This window comes from Eleutherodactylus coqui, chromosome 1, assembly GCF_035609145.1.
Source record: "Eleutherodactylus coqui strain aEleCoq1 chromosome 1, aEleCoq1.hap1, whole genome shotgun sequence".
Classification (NCBI taxonomy): Eukaryota; Metazoa; Chordata; class Amphibia; order Anura; family Eleutherodactylidae; genus Eleutherodactylus; species Eleutherodactylus coqui.
The window spans coordinates 347,926,632-347,948,854 of NC_089837.1; positions in this window are offsets into that span (position 1 = coordinate 347,926,632).

Here is a 22,223-nt window from a genome sequence, read left to right on the forward strand (position 1 = left end):
GCTAGTGGCAGAAGGCGCAGTTCCGAGGGCCAGGTAGCAGGGGAGGTGCGGAGATCGAGCAGCATGTACAGCCCAGGCAGTGCAACAGTCTTTAAGGGCCTGGACAGCTTTATGGCTCCCCAGCAAGACTGTGTCACCGCTCCCCAGTCAAGGCTGAGTCGGCAGGAGCACTGTAAAAGGATGGTGAGGGAGTACGTAGCCGATCGCACTACCGTCCTCCGTGACGCCTCTGCCACCTACAACTACTGGGTGTCGAAGCTGGACACGTGGCCTGAACTAGCGCTGTATGCCCTGGAGGTGCTTGCTTGTCCTGCGGCTAGCGTCTTGTCGGAGAGGGTGTTTAGTGCGGCTGGGGGAATCATCACAGATAAGCGTACCCGCCTGTCAACCGACAGTGCCGACAGGCTAACACTCATCAAGATGAACAAAGCCTGGATTTCCCCAGACTTCTCTTCTCCACCAGCGGACAGCAGCGATACCTAAGCAATACGTAGGCTGCACCCGCGGATGGAAGCATAGTTCTCTCTCACCATCCAAAACAGGGACATTTCTGCTTCATCAATCTGTGTATAATATTCCTCCTCCTCCTCCTGCTCCTCCTCCTGAAACCTCACGTAATCACGCTGAACGGGCAATTTTTCTTAGGGCCACAAGGCTCACTCATATAATTTTTCTAAAAAATTTTTAAAAGTTTCAATGCTCTTAAAAGTGTTGGAACTTTAACTTGAACCAATTTTTCGTTAAACTGGGCTGCCTCCAGGCCTAGTTACCACTTAAGCCACATTAACCAAAGCGATTAATGGGTTTCACCTGCCATCTTGGTTGGGCATGGCCAATTTTTACTGAGGTACATTAGTACTGTTGGTACACCAATTTTTTTGGGCCCTCACCTACAGTGTAATCATAGCAATTTCTATGTTCTTCGCCTGCACTCATGGTACAGAAAGGTGTGTGGGGTTGGCCTACACTTTAGCTACATAAATGTAACTTGGGCCTTGGCTATACTGCAGCTACTGAAATGGAACTAAGACTGCGCTACACTATACTGCTGCTTCGGAATTGTTCCTGGGGCCTGTGTAGGCTGCTACTATTAATTAAATGGAACTTAGACTATGCTCCTCCTACACTGCTGCTTCCGAATTGTTACTGGGGCCTGTCTTGAGTGCTACTATTACTGAAATGGAACTAATACTGTGCTCCCCCTATAATGCTGCTAGTGATATGTTAGTGGGGCCTGTCCTAATGCTACGGCTGAAATGTTACGAATTCTGGGCTCTGCCTATACCGCTGCTAATGGTATGTCTCTGGGGTGTGGAAACAGAGGCTTCCCAAAGACATGATGGCGGCGAGGCCATTTCCCACCAACGCGGTTACTGTTAAGGTACATATAACCACGGACACGTGGAGAGGACACGTAGTGCCTCAAAAACATCCCCCTCCTCCTCCAAAAATGAAAACATTCTTGGCAAATGCCTTTGCATTGGTTCGTCTGGTGGCAGTCCAAGAATTTCACCTTTGCCAACACAACAAGAGAGCCCCCCCACCATCCCCCCGCCACGGCCCACTTAATCCTGGCCACATTCCGAAAACCAACAAAATACAACCGTGCTACTAGGTCCGCAGTCACCACCACATTACCACCAACGCGGTTACTGTTAAGGTGCATATTACCAGTCTTACTGGGGCATACAGACACCTTGACAGAATGAATAGTGTGTGGCACATAGGTTCCCCATTGCTATGCCCACGTGTGCAGCTCCTGATGGAAGTGGCACAGGATTGTATTTCTCATTGCTTCTGTACAGCATTGTGGGCTATCGCCCCGCCCCTTTTAAAGAGGGTCGCTGCCTAGCCGTGCCAACCCTCTGCAGTGTGTGCCTGCAGTTCCTCCTCATGGCAGACGCACTTATAAATAGACATGAGGGTGGCGTGGCATGAGGGCAGCTGAAGGCTGCGCAGGGACAGTTTGGTGTGCGCTGTGGACACTGTGTCGTGCAGGGGGGAGGGGGGTTGGGCAGCATGTAACCCAGGAGAAGTGGCAGCGGAGTGTCATGCAGGCAGTGATTGTGCTTTGTTGGAGGTAGTGTGGTGCTTAGCTAAGGTATGCCATGCTAATGAGGGCTTTTCAGAAGTAAAAGTTGTTGGGAGGGGGGGGTCCACTCTTGCCGCTATTGTGGCTTAATAGTGGGACCTGTGAACTTGAGATGCAGCCCAACATGTAGCCCCTCGCCTGCCCTATCCGTTGCTGTGTCGTTCCCATCACTTTCTTGAATTGCCTAGATTTTCACACATGAAAACCTTAGCGAGCATCGGCGAAATACAAAAATGCTCGGGTCGCCCATTGACTTCAATGGGGTTCGTTACTCGAAACGAACCCTCGAGCATCGCGATAAATTCGTCCCGAGTAACGAGCACCCGAGCATTTTGGTGCTCGCTCATCTCTAGTATTTACGCATGTGCTTATCTGAATAAGCACTTAATGTGTAGTAATGATTAAATATGATACTTGTTTAGCTTTGTTGGAAATGAGTTCCACTTTTTCTGGCAACTACCATTTCAATGATGTTAGCCCATATATTGATAACTAGAAAAACATTTAGAATCTTTTTTCATAAATTCAGCCATGCTTATACAATGTGTAAATGAGTTTAACCACTAGATGGTGGACTTGCTCCACGATTGTAGATGAAAAGGTGACTACAAAATGTGCCTCTGTGTCTTCTGTTTAGAGAAAGTAAGACGAATAATGCTTGAAGAATACAGTTCTTTTCTTTCATTAAATACATATATCTAGTTTCCAGGCATGATATCTTCAATATGGACTTAGTGTGTTGATAACTACAATGAGATAAACTTTAAACTTTGTTGATGTTTCCCCATACGTAAATTATCCTATTGCAGGGCTGTAATTCCCTCCAATGAAGGCTGAAATTCTTTAATCCATATCCCTGTTTCAGCTTTCAATGTTTTTTTACCTCCTTTGCTATTTTGTTCAGGGAGTCCTTGTACTATGGATATCAGTAGTCCTTGTGTTCTGGTGTGCGTGCATTTAGTAGTGTGTGGTACGGTGATCACACAGTAGTACATCATGTACCACTAATCTCCTTGATTTTATGTTTTTCCTTTTATCTGTTCATTGCTTTATGTTAAGTAATTTTTTTTAATGACTATACATATCTAATAGATATTAGATCTATTATCTATCTATCTATCTATCTATCTATCTATCTATCTATCTATTTTTTTTTTTCAATGACTGCATATAGTTAGTATATAGATAATACTTGCCAGCCTCTGAGAAAAGACATTGGGGACATTCCAAAAAGCAATATACATCATTTTGCCATGTGCCCCAAACATACTCCCAGCCTAAGGCATTTGAATTGCAAATCCTGCATATGACACCCTTTATTGCACCCCAAAATAAACAAAAGCTGCAGACTTCTAAGCAAAAACACAAAATACAGTCCCCACATCAGATCCACTAAATACAGAACTATACCAGATCTCTAAATACAGGCCTCCAGACCAACCCCCCTAATAAATGTTATCTCTGAGACCCCATACAGACACAAAACTTCTAAATAAATTCAGACCCCTATACCAGAGCCCATAAACAAATACAGACTCAGACCACTAAGTAAAGACCAGCACCACCAAACAAATACAAGCCACAGACTAGGCCTCCTAAATAAATACAGATCCCTAAATAAATAGAAGACCCTAAACTAATATATACACCTTACCAAACCTAATATAGACCCCAGACCAGACTTTGCAGATACTCCTCTCTCCCAGTTTTTGCAGTCCTCTTCACACCTTGTCACCACTGGAGAAAAATCTTGATGCTCACAATGACATAAAGACAAGATGTTGTCCGCAATAGCAATAACAATTGATGAGTGGCATGGTGTATCAATTTGCTGTTGTAATTCTTTTCACAAATAGGTTTTCCCTATAAGAACAGGACTGAGAATTGTTAGGGAGTGCTGCAGCGGTAGACAAACAAGTAAGTACAATCATGCTGATCTTTAGGGACTGAGGGTATAGGGGTAAATTCTGAAACCACTGCCTTGGGTGCAAACAAAGTTTGTTCTGCCCCTGGTTCAATGAGTCTTTAAACATTTTAAACTATTTTGTCTGATCATCTTCCGTTCACCATTTGGGCAATACACTTACAAAAGTTTGCACATTCTCAAATATCCAAGTTAACTTTTCATCAAAATCAATACACAGTTTCTTAACAGCATACAGGGGGATATGTTTTCTAATACGCATGCACTGCATGGTATTCACTATGCTTGCAGCACACAATGTAGTGCAACTACTGAGCTGCAACAGAATTCCCAGTCCTATGATAGAAACTTACTGCTACTCTTCTGCGCAGAAAAGTAACAATATCTTCTTGTAAATAAGTCACATCGAGAAATGCAAAGTCCTACATCTGGGCAACAAACATGAAAAAAGCACATACATAATGGGAGTAATTGGGCTAAGCAGCACATGTGAAAAAGACTTGGGTATAGTAATAGATCTCATAGACTGAACATGAGTCAACAATGTGATGCAGCAGCCAAAAAGATAAACACAATTCTAGGATGTATTAAGAGAAGCATAGAGTCTAGATCACGTGTGGTAATTATTCTCCTCTACTCTTCCTTAGTCAGACCTCATCTGGAATACTGTGTCCAGTTCTGGGCACCCCACTTTAAAAAAGACATAGACAAACTGGAGCAAGTTCAGAGAACAGTTACCAAGATGGTGAGCGGTCTGCAAATCATGTCCTATGAGGAACAGTTAAAGAAGGCTGTGAGCAGACTAATTATCTATCTACAATTATCTGAAGAGCTGTTACAGTGCAGAGGAGACACAAATTAGATATTAGAAAAAACTTTCTGGCAGGGAGGGTGATCAATGAGTGGAACAGGTTGTCATGGGAGAAGGTGAGTTCTCCTTCAATGAAAGTGTTCAAATAAAGGCTGGACAAATATCTGTCTAGGATGATTTAGTAAATCCTGCACTGAGCAGGGGGTTGGACCAAATGACCCTGGAGGTCCCTTCCAACTCTACCATTCTATGATTCTATGATTGCATGTACCCATAAACCTATGCACCTTTTTAAATCATGATATTGGAAAAAGGCTTTCAGGCTTAGGAAATATGAAATTCACCCTGAAGTAACTCTTCTTGATGCACTAGCATGTTCCAATTGCATGATAAATATGCCCCACATTGCGTTTATATATGAATAGTAGTCATTAGCTTCAAATTGCTCCTGAAGCCAGCATTTTATGGAAATTTAATTATTGATAGCTCAGATTGCAGGTCTTTTGCCGTTTTTAATATATCTTTTTAATTTTCTAAATAATAACTCTCTTCTGCTGTTTTTATACAATCTTTTTTAAAAAAAAACTAAAGTAATACAAAACACTGTCAGGATGAGACATGCAAGTCTCTATATACGTTGCAATAAGGAAAGCAATGTATACGTTTCTAAAGAAAAGCAGAGATAAGGGGAGAAAAATGGAAACGCCAAGTGCATGCATATACCACATCTACTGGTGGTTGAAATAAGAGACGATTAAAGCCCAAGCTGGATTTTCCAGACTTACCCTTTCTGTCACTGTCATAACCAAGCCCTAACACTATCCTTTAAGCCTCTCTTTGAACATCTTTTCTCTATTTTGTTGCTTGCTTCCCCATAGTAGTACAGCTAAGCTTCCATCCAGATTTTAGTCTCCCACCCAAATGTAAGACTGCCAGATGGATTAATTTCTGGACGAGAACCCTTTTGTTCAAGAAGATTTTCTAGACCCATTTGTAAAAAACCTTTTATTTAGGATTTTGCGCCTTTTCCTCACTTTTTTTCTGAAGTTGAAAGCTATGGAATTACATAGTAACATAGTATCTTAGGCTGAAAGGAGACAATGTCCATCTAGTTCACCCTGTTTCCACCCCCCCCCCCCCTCGTTGATCCAGAGAAAGGCATAAAACCCCCAATGAGGCAGAAGTCAATTTCTCCCATATGGGGGAAAACATTTTTTCTTGACTCCATATTGGCAGCCAGAATAATCCCTGGAACAAAATTTTGAAAGTTCCTACCTGACTCCAAGACCCGGATCAACAATCCTGCTGGTTTTGATGTCACAAAATATGTACTCTTTGTCAAAATAAATCAAGCACCTACAAGAAGTTGTTCTTTTGCTGTAAAACTCGGCATGCAGTTACATCTCAGGCAGATATGCAAATGATTAGAGTTGTGCTGTGATTAGATGAACGGTCTTGCCACTTGAGGCCCTAAAAGTGGTCCTACCTTTAGCCCATAAAAAGGCTCACAGAGACTACTTGTGTATAGTGGACCTCTTTTTCCACCTGTTTAGATGTTGCTGGCCACTGGATATGCCGCAATGACGCAATTGAAAAGATTTTGCCAAGTTAACAGAGTTTGAGATGGTCCTGATACTTCTATAAGCACAATGTGATTGTTGTCAGCAAGAGAAACCACGTAATCTTGTAGATATGATACCTTTTAATGGCTAACAAAAATACATGATGTAATAATAGCGAGCTTGCGAACAACCGCAGGGTTCTTCTTCAGGCTTATGGATTGGATCTGAAGAGGCATGGATATTTATACACACTTATAACATACATACTTATAACAAGGCACAGATATGGATGTGATTGGTTCGCACTTAAAAGGAATTCTGCAACAGCAAACAAACTTTTTTGTCTAGGCACTCATAGCGGAGTGAAAGTTTATGGTCCCTGAATTACTGTTGATGGGGGTCTTATCTGTGCAATAAATATCTCACACTTCCCATTCACGCATAAATCCTGGGGAATAAGGTTGTTATCAATTTATATTCCCAAATTCTTCTGTGGTTTTGTGACTTGAAACCACCCTTCAATATCAAAACTCTCATATCTCCTATGTTATGTCAATGGTTAGAGAAGTGCTCGGCCACAGGCTATTCTCTTTTTCTGTGTTTAATCGTTTGGCGATGAGATCTCATCCTTGCTTTCAGTTTTTGTCCTGTTTCTCCAACATAAAGACCCCCAACAGGACATTTACTGCACATGATCAGGTACACAACATTGGAAGTGGAGCTGTGTGTTGGGGATCCGTATCCTGTCCGCAGTCAGTACATGCGAGCAGGTCTTGCAGCTCCTTACATTACAGGGATAAGTTCCTTTTTGTGTGTCAGAGGGTAATGCACTCCTGATTATAAAGTTCCTCAAGTTAGGAGGTTGCCTGTAACACAGAAGTGGAGGGTCCGGGAATATGGTTTTCAGACGGTCATCCTTGTGCAGGGTATGGTGGAGTTTCTTTGCAGTTTTCCTTAGTACCTCTAGTTGCGGATTGTAGGTCACTACTAGAGGCACACGATTGTTTTTTTCCTTCTCCTTGTATTGGAGTAGTTGATTCCTGGGTATCCTGGTGGCTCTGGTGATTTGGTCATCAATTGAGGTGGGATGGTAGCCCTGATTTATAAATGTCCTTTTAAGATGGTACAAATGTTCCTCTCTGTCTGTTGGGTTGGAGCAGATCCGGTTATACCTGATGGCCTGGCTGTAGACAATGGACTTTTTGATGTGTTTGGGATGGAAACTGTCCCATCTGAGGTATGTAGGCCGATCAATCGGTTTTCGGTATATGGATGTCTGTATTGAGTTGTTTAAATCTTTATGGTGGTGTCCAAAAAGTTGATTTCTGTATGCGAGTAGCTTAATGTCAGGTTTATGGTGGGGTGGAATGCATTGAATCTTTCATGGAATTTTATTAGTTCTTGTTCGATGTTGGTCAAGATGATCATGATGTCATCAATGTAGCGGAAGTAGGCCAATGGTTTGCTGGGGCAGGAGGCCAGAAAGTCACTCTCCAGTTTTGCCATAAAAAGGTTGGCATATTGTGGTGCCATTTTACTGCCCATGGCAGTCCCGGTGAGTTGCAGGAATATCTCTTTGCCAAAGGAGAAATAATTGTGTGTGAAAATGAATCTTGTGAGTTGTAGCACTGCATCAGAGGCGACCCCATTGGCCTCAAGGTGCGCCTGGCAGGCAGTCAGTCCACCCTCGTGTGGAATGTTGGAATTTAGGGACCATAAAACTTTCACTCCGCTATCAGTGCCTAGACAAAAAAAAGTTTGTTTGCTGTTGCAGAATTCCTTTTAAGTGCGAACCAGTCATATCCATATCTGTGCCTTGTCATAAGTATGTATGTTATAAGTGTGTATAAATATCCATGCCTCTTCAGATCCAATCCATAAGCCTGAAGAAGAACCCTGCGTTGGTTCGCAAGCTCGCTATTATTACATCATGTATTTTTGTTAGCCATTAAAAGGTATCATATCTACAAGATTACGTGGTTTCTCTTGCTGAGAACAATCACATTTTGCTCTACTGGCTAACACGGTACCAGATCTTTGTTTTCATTATATCTATAAGCACAAGCATCTCCAACTGTTTAAGGCCCGTTTAGACACAACGATTCTTGCTCAAAAGTCACTCAAAAGACATCTTTTGAGCGATAATAATTGTGTGCATTCACATGGCAAGATGATCGCTCAAAATTCACTCAAATGGCAGTTTGAGTGACAATTTTGAGCATTGACTTTGCATAAGTGTGTAAATGAAGGCTCACGCTGTATGCAGAAGACAAGCAGAACTGCTATATTCTGCATACAGCTGTTGTTTTCTCGGAGTGCTCAGTTGGTATAAAGCTGAGCGCTCAGAGCGGGGTATGCAGAACACAGCTGGAGCGCTGTCTTCTGCATACGCCTGCTGTGTTCTCTGAGCGGGATACCAGCTGAAACAATAGTATCAGCTGTATCCCACTGATAAGGCTCATCATTCTCTTTCAGCTTGCAGAAAGACAACAATAACGACTCGTTAATGAAAACTGCACGATGTCCATGAAGTGAGACCCAACGATTCTCACTCAAAAGATGGCTTTGAGCAATTTTCGAGCAAGAATTGTTGGGTCTAAATGGGCCTTTAGTTGTCCACCATCCTGAGACAGGTGGCACCATAGTTACAGGCCCCGGTGTCTGTTGGAACCATTTTCACATGCTTGGCTGAAGGACATTTAGTCTCATGGCTCCTATTATGTGTAATGCCTTTGATATCCACCCACTGTTGCCTACATTTGCAGTGCTGTCATGAATGATGAAACTGGACTGTTAATGAGTGGAAACAGTGTGTCTTCAGGGAGAAATCCAGGTTTACTTTGGGCACTGACGATGGCCGTGTTCATGTCTGGAAACCTAGGGGTGAGTGCTTCAATCCTGCCTTTGCTGTGAAACAGCCCACTGCCCCCATTCCTGGTGTGATGCTCTGGGGGGGCCATTGCATATCAGCTCAGTGATATGTTCAGGACATCCTGCAACCACATGTGTTACTCATGTCAGGACTTCCAACAGGCATTTTCTTGCAGGATAATACTCACAGCAAGGATGTCGCAGGAATATCTCTACAACGCTGTCATACTACCGTGGGCTGCCTGGTCACCAGATTTATTGCCAATAGAATATGTATGGGACCATCTGGGATGCCAACTTCAACATTCTATAAATTTGAACTATCTATTGGCTCGGTTACAGCAAATGTGGACAATATGCTGCAGGATTCTATACGGAACGTGTATGCCTTCTTGCTTGCCCGTATCACATCTTAAATCCAAGCTATAGGCAGTACAACGGGGTACTTGAGCTTCCCTTCAAGTGTTCAGTTTTCCGAAATAAATTGTACTTTGGCTCTGATATTGCAATCACTTATATCAACGTTACAATCACACATATAGAAAGTTTATTTTGATTCTGACAACTCCTTCCAGAGAATGAATTTTTTGACAATTAGTATATTTATGGTTTTACCCATGTTTATGGGTAAATGATCTGTTGTGACAATTGCAGTGTCTGGCTCCATATAGATTATATGGGAATTGACAAAGTATTCCAGACTTCTACTTACGTGAGCACTGCCAGCCTAGAGCTCTGGATAAAGAGAAAGAGAGCAATGTAGCTCCAACAAAGAAAATGAGAACATTTGTCAGATGATCTTCAACCCTTGCTGCAATGGTGGATGTGACAACAGAAGCCTATTATCTGATGGTGATACAAGTGCAACAGAGAGTTCCTGTACCTTACTTGCTAGCATCAGGGTTGCTAACTGACCAGAATTTTCTAGACAGTCCATAAAAATAGGGGCCTTTTTTGCCGTGTTCTTGAAAAAATATTACGTGGGTCTGTCAATATTTTGAGGCTGGTGGTAATTGAGCAGGTTATTATGACCGTATTTATCATCATTTTAGAGTTCATAGCATATGCTGATCATATCAGTATCTGACCTACAGACGCGTATAACTTATACTTCTTATCATTCTATATGGTTTCCTAGTATGTCCGTAAAAAATGTTGGCTGTCTGTTATTTTTAGTATATTATCCAAGAAAAAGTTCAGGTCAGCAACCTTGGCAGCACATTCCTACAAAAAAGCTGAGCAAAAGAAGGAATAAAAGTGGAGAAAATGAAGAAAATGCTAAAGTCAAAAAATGCCTTTGGTGAGGGATCTCGAAAATTTCTTGATTAAAGGATTCGCTCCAGATACTAATCCATCTGACATCCCACATATTGTTGGGAGAGTAAAATCAAAGCCTTGAAGAATCGCTATAAGGCCTTAGTCAGACGGGCGTTTTTTTGCGCGATTTGCGCATGCACATGCGTCCGGCGATTTTTTAAAACCATTGCTTTGCAATGGTATCGGACACATGAGCACTTTTTATGCGCTCGTCCGATAAATTATAGAACAGAAATCGCAGATCGCACCTATCTGCGATCTGCGATTCCTGTTCTCTTCTCTATATGCGCTCAATGGGGCCGGCGGCAGCAGCGCCGACCCCATTGAGAACATATAGAAGACAAATCATTCTTCTCTGCCACAGCTGTTACAGCTGTGGCAGAGAAGAACGATGTTTGCCCATTGAATTCAATGGAGCCAGCAATACAGCGGCTCCATTGAAAGCAATGTGCTGCCGGCGTGCGCGGGATGAATTGTCGGGAAGGGCTTAAATATATAAGCCCTTCCCTGCAATTCATCCAGAAAAGTGTTAAAATGAAAAAAATATACATGCTCACCTGCTCCCGGCAGCAGGAGTTCCGTGCGGCCGGCCTGCAGTGGGTGTGAAGGGGGTGTGAGTCAGACCTGCCCCCTGATTGGCTCAGCGCTGAGCCCGCAGCGCATTGCTTTCAATGGAGCCGCTGTATTGCCGGCTCCATTGAATGCAATGCACTGGACAGCTCCGGCCCGTTTCTAATGAAACGCGGCTAGGAGCAGATTTTCGGGCGATTTTCGGGCACCGGTCACGCGATTTGCGAATGCGCATCCGTCATGCGATCCGCAAATCGCGTGAAAAAACGCCCGTCTGACTAAGGCCTAAAGAAGCAAACAAGAACAAATATAGTGAAAATGTTTATAGGGAAGCCAAAAGAAGAGTGGTAAGACTTGGTTGCGGCAGTGATACAGAAGAACCGTCTGGAAATCAGGCTTAAAAAGTATCTGAGCGACATATAAAAAGTTTAGATGAGTTGGGATTCCACTGCTGAGACCCCGTTGATCACTAGAACAACGGGACTGCAGCACAAACCTGAGCGCTTTGTAGCTTCAGCTGTCTTTCTTTCTTTGCAGACTTCTCTCAGCAGCTAAAGACAGTCTCATAGTGGTCTAAAGACAATTGATTTCAGTGGGGTTTCAAAAAAGATGGAAAGGCCTCAGTTTGCTTCTGTTTTTTTTTTTTTTTACTGGAAAATAGAGCAGTCTACATAGTCATTTTTCCATCTAAAAAAAAAACGGAAACCTGATGGAATGGAAGCAGAAGGAAGTCTTTCAATTTTTTTTAAATTTTTTTAAACCGATTGTAATTAGAGATGAGCGAACGTACTCGTCCGAGCTTGATACTCGTTCGAGTATTAGCGTGTTCGAGATGCTCGTTACTCGAGACGAGTACCACGCGATGTTCGATTTACTTTCACTTTCATCTCTGAGACGTTAGCGCGCTTTTCTAGCCAATAGAAAGACAGGGAAGGCATTACAACTTCCCCCTGCGACGTTCAAGCCCTATACCACCCCCCTGCAGTGAGTGGCTGGCGAGATCAGGTGTCACCCGAGTATATAAATCGGCCACTCCCGCGGCTCGCCACAGATGCATTCTGACAGAGATCAGGGAAAGTGCTGCTGGTGCCAGAGCTGCTATAGGGAGAGCGTTAGGAGTTATTTTAGGCTTCAAGAACCCCAACGGTCCTTCTTAGGGCCACATCTAACCGTGTGCAGTAGTGTGGAGGCTGCTTTTTGCGGTGTTGCACTTTTTTTTTTTTTGTATATCGGCCGTGCAGAGCATTGCGTCCTGCAGTAATTTTACATTGTCCAGGGCCAGTAGTGGTGAGGCAGGGACAGAAGACATATTTAGTGTATATGGGCAGTGGGCCTTTCCAAAAACATTTGGGAAAAAAAATCTATTTGGGCTGCCTGTGACCGTCCTCAGTGTACTGGGTCTCTGCTGGGGGTAGTTGTCCTAATTCATACGCAGCCAGCTAAGTGTTACAGCAGGCTTGCGCAAAATTCTTTCCTGCCTCTGTGTTGCCTCTTACATCACCGCTGTATTCCTGTCCACAATTGTACTGGGTCTCTGCTGGGGGTAGTTGTCCTAATTCATACGCAGCCAGCTAAGTGTTATAGCAGGCTTGCGCAAAATTCTTTCCTGCCTCTGTGTTGCCTCTTACATTACCGCTGTATTCCTGTCCACAAGTGTACTGGGTCTCTGCTGGGGGTAGTTGTCCTAATTCATACGCAGCCAGCTAAGTGTTACAGCAGGCTTGCGCAAAATTCTTTCCTGCCTCTGCTGTGTGTTCCGTAAGCGAAGTCAGCCTCCAACCACAGGCCAATAAGCGTCACATTTAATTACAGCGTTCTGTTTCTGCACTACTGGTAATACACCATGCTGAGGGGTAGGGGTAGGCCTAGAGGACGTGGACGCGGCCGAGGACGCGGAGGCCCAAGTCATGGTGTGGGCACAGGCCGAGCTCCTGATCCAGGTGTATCGCAGCCGATTGCTGCGGTATTAGGAGAGAGGCACGTTTCTGGCGTCCCCACATTCATCTCACAATTAATGGGTCCACGCGGTAGACCTTTATTAGAAAATGAGCAGTGTGAGCGGGTCCTGTCGTGGATGGCAATAAGTGCATCCAGCAATCTATCGACCACCCAGAGTTCTGCGCCGTCCACTGCTGCAACTCTGAATCCTCTGGCTGCTGCTCCTCCTTCCTCCCAGCCTCCTCAGTCCATTACAATGACACATTCTGAGGAGCAGGCAGACTCCCAGGAACTGTTCTCGGGCCCCTGCCCAGAATGGCCAGCAATGGTTCCTCTCCCACCAGAGGAGTTTGTCGTGACCGATGCCCAACCTTTGGAAAGTTCCCGGGGTCCGGGGGATGAGGCTGGGGACTTCCGGCAACTGTCTCAAGAGCTTTCAGTGGGTGAGGAGGACGATGACGATGAGACACAGTTGTCTTGCAGTGAGGTAGTAGTAATTGGAGTAAGTCCGAGGGAGGAGCGCACAGAGGATTCGGAGGAAGAGCAGCAGGACGATGAGGTGACTGACCCCACCTGGTTTGCTACGCCTACTGAGGACAGGTCTTCAGAGGGGGAGGCAAGTGCAGCAGCAGGGCAGGTTGGAAGAGGCAGTGCGGTGGCCAGGGGTAGAGGCAGGGCCAGACCGAATAATCCACCAACTGTTTCCCAAAGCGCCCCCTCGCGCCATGCCACCCTGCAGAGGCCGAGGTGCTCAAAGGTCTGTCAGTTTTTCACTGAGAGTGCAGACGACCAACGAACAGTGGTGTGCAACCTTTGTCGCGCCAAGATCAGCCGGGGAGCCACCACCACCAGCCTCACCACCACCAGCATGCGCAGACATATGATGGCCAAGCACCCCACAAGGTGGGACTAAGGCCATTCACCGCCTCCGGTTTGCACCGCTGCCTCTCCCCCTGTGCCCCAACCTGCCACTGAGATCCAACCCCCCTCTCAGGACACAGGCACTACCGTCTCCTGGCCTGCACCCACACCCTCACCTTCGCTGTGCTCGGCCCTATCCACCAATGTCTCTCAGCGCACCGTCCAGCCGTCGCTAGCGCAAGTGTTGGAGTGCAAGCGCAAGTTCGCCGCCACGCACCTGCACGCTCAAGCGTTAAACGTGCACATAGCCAAATTTATCAGCCTGGAGATGCTGCTGTATAGGGTTGTGGAAACGGAGGCTTTCAAAGGTATGATGGCGGCGTCGTCCCCGTGCTACTCAGTTCCAAGTCGCCACTACTTTTTCCGATGTGCCGTCCCAGCCCTGCACGACCACGTCTCCCGCAACATTGTACGCGCCCTCACCAACGCGGTTACTGCCAAGGTCCACTTAACAACGGACACGTGGGCAAGCACAGGCGGGCAGGGCCACTATATCTCCCTGACGGCACATTGGATGAATTTAGTGGAGGCTGGGACAGAGTCAGAGCCTGGGACCGCTCACGTCCTACCCACCCCCAGAATTCCGGGCCCCAGCTCGGTGGTGGTATCTGCGGCGGTGTATGCTTCCTCCACTAAACCACCCTCCTCCTCTTCCTCCTCCTACGCAACCTCTGTCTCGCAATCAAGATGTGTCAGCAGCAGCACGTCGTCAGCAGTCGATGTCGCGCGGCGTGGCAGCACAGCGAAGGGCAAGCGGCAGCAGGCCGTGCTGAAACTACTCAGCTTAGGAGAGAAGAGGCACACGGCCCACGAACTGCTGCAGGGTCTGACAGAGCAGACCGACCGCTGGCTTGCGCCGCTGAGCCTCCAACCGGGCATGGTCGTGTGTGACAACGGGCGTAACCTGGTGGCGGCTCTGCAGCTCGGCAGCCTCACGCACGTGCCATGCCTGGCCCACGTCTTTAATTTGGTGGTTCAGCGCTTTCTGAAAAGCTACCCATGCTTGTCAGACCTGCTCGGAAAGGTGCGCCGACTCTGCGCACATTTCCGCAAGTCCCACACGGACGCTGCCCCCCTGCGCACCCTGCAACATCGGTTTCATCTGCCAGTGCACCGACTGCTGTGCGACGTGCCCACACGGTGGAACTCTACGCTCCACATGTTGGCCAGGCTCTATGAGCAGCGTAGAGCTATAGTGGAATACCAACTCTAACATGGGCGGCGCAGTGGGAGTCAGCCTCCTCAATTCTTTACAGAAGAGTGGGCCTGGTTGGCAGACATCTGCCAGGTCCTTGGAAACTTTGAGGAGTCTACCCAGATGGTGAGCGGCGATGCTGCAATCATTAGCGTCACCATTCCTCTGCTATGCCTCTTGAGAAGTTCCCTGCAAAGCATAAAGGCAGATGCTTTGCGCTCGGAAACAGAGGCGGGGGAAGACAGTATGTCGCTGGATAGTCAGAGCACCCTCCTGTCTATATCTCAGCGTGTTGAGGAGGAGGAGGAGGAGCATGAGGAGGATGAGGAGGAGGGGGAAGAGACAGCTTGGCCCACTGCTGAGGGTACCCATGCTGCTTGCCTGTCATCCTTTCAGCGTGTATGGCCTGAGGAGGAGGAGGAGGATCCTGAAAGTAATCTTCCTAGTGAGGACAGCCATGTGTTGCGTACAGGTACCCTGGCACACATGGCTGACTTCATGTTGGGATGCCTTTCTCGTGACCCTCGCGTTGCACGCATTCTGGCTACTACGGATTACTGGGTGTACACACTGCTCGACCCACAGTATAAGGAGAACCTTTCCACTCTCATACCCGAAGAGGAAAGGGGTTCGAGAGTGATGCTATACCACAGGACCCTGGCGGACAAACTGATGGTAAAATTCCCATCCGACAGCGCTAGTGGCCAAAGGCGTAGTTCCGAGGGCCAGGTAGCAGGGGAGGCACAGAGATCAGGCAGCATGTACAGCACTGGCAGGGGAACACTCTCTAAGGCCTTTGACAGCTTTCTGGCTCCCCAGCAAGACTGTGTCACCGCTCCCCAGTCAAGGCTGAGTCGGCGGGAGCACTGTAAAAGGATGGTGAGGGAGTACGTAGCCGATCGCACGACCGTCCTCCGTGACGCCTCTGCCCCCTACAACTACTGGGTGTCGAAGCTGGACACGTGGCCTGAACTCACGCTGTATGCCCTGGAGGTGCTTGCTTGTCCTGCGGCTAGCGTCTTGTCAGAGAGGGTGTTTAGTGCGGCTGGGGGAATCATCACAGATAAGCATACCCGCCTGTCAACCGACAGTGCCGACAGGCTTACACTCATCAAGATGAACAAAGCCTGGATTTCCCCAGACTTCTCTTCTCCACCAGCGGACAGCAGCGATACCTAAACAATACGTAGGCTGCGCCCGCGGATGGAAGCATTGTTCTCTATCACCATCAAAAACGTGGACCTTTTAGCTTCATCAATCTGTGTATAATATTCATCCTCCTCCTCCTGCTCCTCCTCCTGAAACCTGACATAATCACACCGAACGGGCAATTTTTCTTAGGCCCACAAGGCTCAGTCATATAATTTTTGTAAACAATTTTTATACGTTTCAATGCTCATTAAAGCGTTGAAACTTTCACCTGAACCAATTTTTATTTTAACTGGGCTGCCTCCAGGCCTAGTTACAAATTAAGCCACATTAACCAAAGCGATTAATGGGTTTCACCTGCCCTCTTGGTTGGGCATGGGCAATTTTTCTGACGTACATTAGTACTGTTGGTACACCAATTTTTTGGGGCCCTCGCCTACAGTGTAATCCAATTAATTTTTTGCCCACCTGCATTAAAGCTGACGTTACATCAGCTGTTTTGGGCACTGCAATGGGATATATTTATGTACCGCCGGTGGGTTCCAGGGAGCCACCCATGCTGTGGGTCCACAGGGAGTTGTAACTGCATGTGTCTACTTCTAAAGAACCCCAGTCTGACTGGGGCATGCAGTGTGGGCCGAAGCCCACCTGCATTAAACATGACATTACCTCAGCTGTGCTGGGCAATGCAATGGGATATATTTATGTAACGCCGGTGGCTTCCTGGCACCCACCCATGCTGTCGGTCCACACGGAGTTGTAACTGCATGTGTCTACTTCTAAAGAACCCCAGTCTGACTGGGGCATGCAGTGTGGGCCGAAGCCCACCTGCATTTAATCGGACGTTACCTCAGCTGTGATGGGCACTGCAATGGGATACATTTATGTACAGCCGGTGGGTTCCAGGGAGCCACCCATGCTGTGGGTGCACACGGAATTCCCATTGAGGAGTTGTACCTGCCTGTGACTATTTATAAAAAAACGCGGTCTGACTGGGGTATGCAGACACCTTGACAGAATGAATAGTGTGTGGCACATAGGTTCCCCATTGCTATGCCCACGTGTGCAGCTCCTGATGGAGGTGGCACAGGATTGGATTTCTCATTGCTATTGTACAGCATGTGGGCTATCGCCCCGCCCCTTTTAAAGAGGGTCGCTGCCTAGCCGTGTCAACCCCCTGCAGTGTGTGCCTGCGGTTCCTCCTCATGGCAGACGCACTTATAAATAGACATGAGGGTGGTGTGGCATGAGGGCAGCTGAAGGCTGCGCAGGGACACTTTGGTGTGCGCTGTGGACACTGCGGCGTGCGGGAGGGGGGGGGGGGGTTGGGCAGCATGTAACCCAGGAGAAGTGGCAGTAGAGTGTCATGCAGGCAGTGATTGTGCTTTGTTGGAGGTAGTGTGGTGCTTAGCTAAAGTATGCATTGCTAATGAGGGCTTTTCAGAAGTAAAAGTTGTTGGAAGGGGGGGGGGGCCCACTCTTGCCGCTATTGTGGCTTAATAGTGGGACCTGGGAACTTGAGATGCACCCCAACATGTAGCGCCTCGCCTGCCCTATCCGTTGCTGTGTCGTTCCCATCCCTTTCTTGAATTGCCCAGATTTTCACAAATGAAAACCTTAGCGAGCATCGGCGATATACAAAAATGCTCGGGTCACCCATTGACTTCAATGGGGTTCGTTACTCGAAACGAACCCTCGAGCATCGCGATAATTTCGTCCCGAGTAACGAGCACCCGAGCATTTTGGTGCTCGCTCATCTCTAATTGTAATCTATGGAGGAAAAAATCGAACTGTTTTTTCCTACTTTATTTCAGTTTCTCTCCTCTACTAACGGAGCAGTGAGACAAAAACCCTGAGCTGAGATGTAACTCAGGCGTAACAATAGACTAAGATTGATTGTTTTTTCTTCTCCTTTATTTATTGGAGTCTGGATTCATGTGAGGACCTAGATCTGTTTCTGTTTGATTCTTGTACTGTATAAAACTTTACATTTAAACAGATTAGCACTGTGATGTGTATATCCATGGTTCCAAATCTGCTTCTAGTTGGTTGCTGCATCATGTAGAATCAACTGTTGAGATGGAACAAAGTTGCAATATATATATATATTAATACTTGCCATTCATCATGCCTGCATGGAATATTTTTCCATCTAATTCCAACTATAGCAAAGCTATCCATCTTCTTTCACTTTGGATAGTTGATTATTTATTAGAATACGTAAGCAAAGGTATATATCATATGGATATATTAGGTATGGACAGTGTTACATGAAGTTGTCCCTGAAAATGGAACACTGCGGGAGTGTTTATATGACTCACCATATTGGGATCAAGGTATTTACATCTGGGGATTGAATGTAATATTATGTTTCCCCATGTTTGGGATGATTTACAAAAATACCTGCTGTGATACATTTGATTCACGTTATCTTTTGATTTAGCTCTAACTGATCTCTTTGTAATACCATTTTGAGCAGCTGTGGTGCTGAATGAAGCTGGGCAGTATATTGCTCTGTGCTCTAGGGTTTATGCAATAGCCAATTGAATTCTATGGGGCTATATGCTGCCCTGACCTCTAGTGCATGCACAGTAGTCTATTGAACTTCGATGTTTTGGTGTTTATGGAGGAAAGATTTATTACTTCACTGGCTCATTCACATTTGTGTCCTGGAGATGTTGGTTTACCGCACATTTTCCAATGTCCGTGCATGATTGGTGGAGACAGAGCAGTCTGACAGGTGATGAGGCAAGTATAGACTGATTAGTTCTTCCTTCAGTTTGGTTGTGGATTGGACCCTCTATTATACTTTATACCTGTCTTGTAGAAGCTGAGATATGCTCTGCTGATTACGTCACATCCTTAGTCATGTACATATTCTTCTATGGGCTCCGTTGACTTCAATTGAACATAAAGAAGTGATTATAAAGCAGAGCAGCAATTTAATTCCTAAGTGAACAATTTTCTGTAAAGCTGGGCACATAACCCCTGACAAAAGTAATGTGACCAGAAGATTTAGAACATGCTCACCCAACTTTTTTACTGCATAGCAATTATACAAATCACAGATATGTCACAAAAGAGTGTTTTCCTAATAGCTGAACATTCTGACTTTGTGAAATCAAATTCAAACAAATGAAAGTAAATTACTTTATGTACAGACATATGGCTTCCCATATCAAGTAAATGATGAGTAAAAAATATGGAATCTTCGATCTGCATTAGTACTTTGTTGCTTCTTCTGGGGTTCTCATCCTTTTAGGCAAGGACCTTACTAATTGCAATCGATTTTTACATGAAACTGGTTCCAGCTTTTTCAAAGAGCATTGACAGATCAGATTTGCAATATGGACTTTTGTCATGGGCCATTTTTTTTCCATTTTCTCCATTAATTTTCATTTGCACTGTGATCCAGGCCAATTTCAGCCCATGTCATTCAGTTGAGATGTCTTTCTTGAAGAAAAATCTTAACATGTTTGCTTTGTGGATACTGAAAACTGACTTCATCATCACCAACCCTCTTTTCTATCAGTGTCCAACATTTGTATCTACATCTGTGTATTGACAGTTGAGGTAATAATTGCCATTCCCTTTGACCTTTATCTTACAAAAAAAACCCTATGTTAAATGAGTAAGGAAATGTGATTGTTTTATTCCTTTAAGGTCCTTTTACATGGCCGAGCTGTTGGACAAACGATACCTGTCCCTCATCTCAGTGATGCTTGCGCCTGTGCTATTACACACGAATACCACTGGCATCGCTCACAGCGCTGCCAGAACGGAGGCAGAGCGTGCCGGGGAGAGTTCTCCCCCCACCCGCCTCCATTCACACATCAGACAGTCGTTCAAAAGTGAAAAACTGCTGTTTACAATGAACCACATGTCATTCAGTTTTCTGCATGCAGAAACTGAACAATTCTCATTTAATCGCTGCATGTGTTTACCATGATAATTATCGCTCAAATTCCCACAGGAGCACGGGAATCTGAATGATTCTGAACGATAAACATTCCGTGTAAAAAGGGCAATTGGGCACTTATCTTATAATGTGTCATTACAAAAGCATCAGATAACAGTTTCACTATCTCCTTGGCCAATGCAGATGAATATCACTTTCATTCAATGATCCACATACCATGATTGCTTCTCTTTAGTGTACTGTAACTTTGTTTTCTTCTATTTTAGGTGTTAGTGCTGTTTCTGTTTGTCTTTTCTAAATGTAAATCCCATTTTATCCAACCAATTTCTAACAGTTCTGTCACAAACATTGACTCTTGTTTGCATCCATTTCTTTTTCATCTGTTTGTTGTACATTTTCTGTTTTCAAGGCGAATAGGTTTGAGTTTTATATCCTTACACTTTGGGGTCTACCTTAGTCGTTGGGGTCTACCACTTTAGCGTCTATCTTAGTCTACCTGTAGGGTCTACCTTAGTCGTTGGGGTCTACCTTAGAGGTCTTACACTTTGGTGTCTAACTTAGTCTACCTGTAGGGTCTACCTTAGTCTTTGGGGTCTACCTTAGGGGTCTTATACTTTGGGGTCTACCTAAGTCTACCTTAGTCTTCGGGGTCTACCTTAGGGGTCTTACACTTTGAGGTCTACCTTAGTCTACCTGTATAGCTTTTCCAGTTTGCTTATACTTCCATCCTATTTTACTAGGAGCAACAAATATCCATTGCCTCACTGTTGGATTTACATCTTAAATAGAGATGAGTGAGCGTACTTGCTAAGGTAAACTACTCAAGCGAGTAGTGCCTTATGCGAGTACCTGCCCGCTCGTCTCTAAACATTCGGGTGCCGGCGGGGGGCGGGGAGCGGCGGGGGAGAGCGGGGGGGAACGGGGTGGGGGGGGAGATCTCTCTCTCACTCTCCCCCCCCCCCGGTCCCCCTGCTCACTCCCGCAACTCGTCGCTCTCTCTTTAGAGACAATCAGGCAGGTACTCGCATGAGGCACTACTCGCTCGAGTAGTTTGCCTTAGCGAGTACGCTCGCTCATCTCTAATCTTAAAGTTGTATAATCCTTACATTGTCACAATTGACAACCCTCTTTTTGGGGTCGTTTTCTATCTACTTTTCTAAGTCCAATAGCTTGGTAAGATCTGTAACAACTCACTTTTTTACTGCAGACTAATTTGCATTTTATATCGTGACAGTTTTAGAAATACAAAATACAAGATGATTTCATAATTATTTTCCTTAACATTGATTCCATACTTTACTTGACCTGGAAAAACATTCTATTAAGGCCGCCTGCACACGGGCGGAAATCCCGCGGCGGTATTTCCCGCGGGATTTCCGCTGCTGAAAGTCTGCATAGGAGTGCATTACAATACGCACTCCTATGCAGACGGCCGCGGTTTGGCCGCGCGAAATCTCGCGCGGCAAACAAACCGCGGCATGTCCTATTTTTGTGCGGGGCTCGCACTCACCCGGCCGCCGGCTACGGTCTGCGCATGCGCCGGCTGCGCGGCAGCCGGCACATGAAAGAGCCGCGGCCACCAGGCGCGGGTGAGTACGCGCTCGTCACTGCAGGCTCTCGGGTCGGGTCCCGCAGCGAGAATTCTCGCTGCCGGATCCGACCCGCTCGTCTGCAGGCGGCCTTACGAAAATAACTATCACTGGTTTGAGGCATATTTCATGAAACTTAAATTTTCAGCTATTAAACATTGTTGGGATTTGTGTATTTGCTACAAAGAAAAAAAACTGGGTGAACATTTTCTAAACATGGTCATCCCATAGGTTGTACACCTGACAATCCTAAGGGGATTGGCTAATGGGGACAGCTTGAAAGTTTCCTGATCGCAGATGTCGAAAAAAATATTGCTTGAGAATACTGGATTTCTGCATGCCTGTTCCTTAACTCCTCTGGTAGA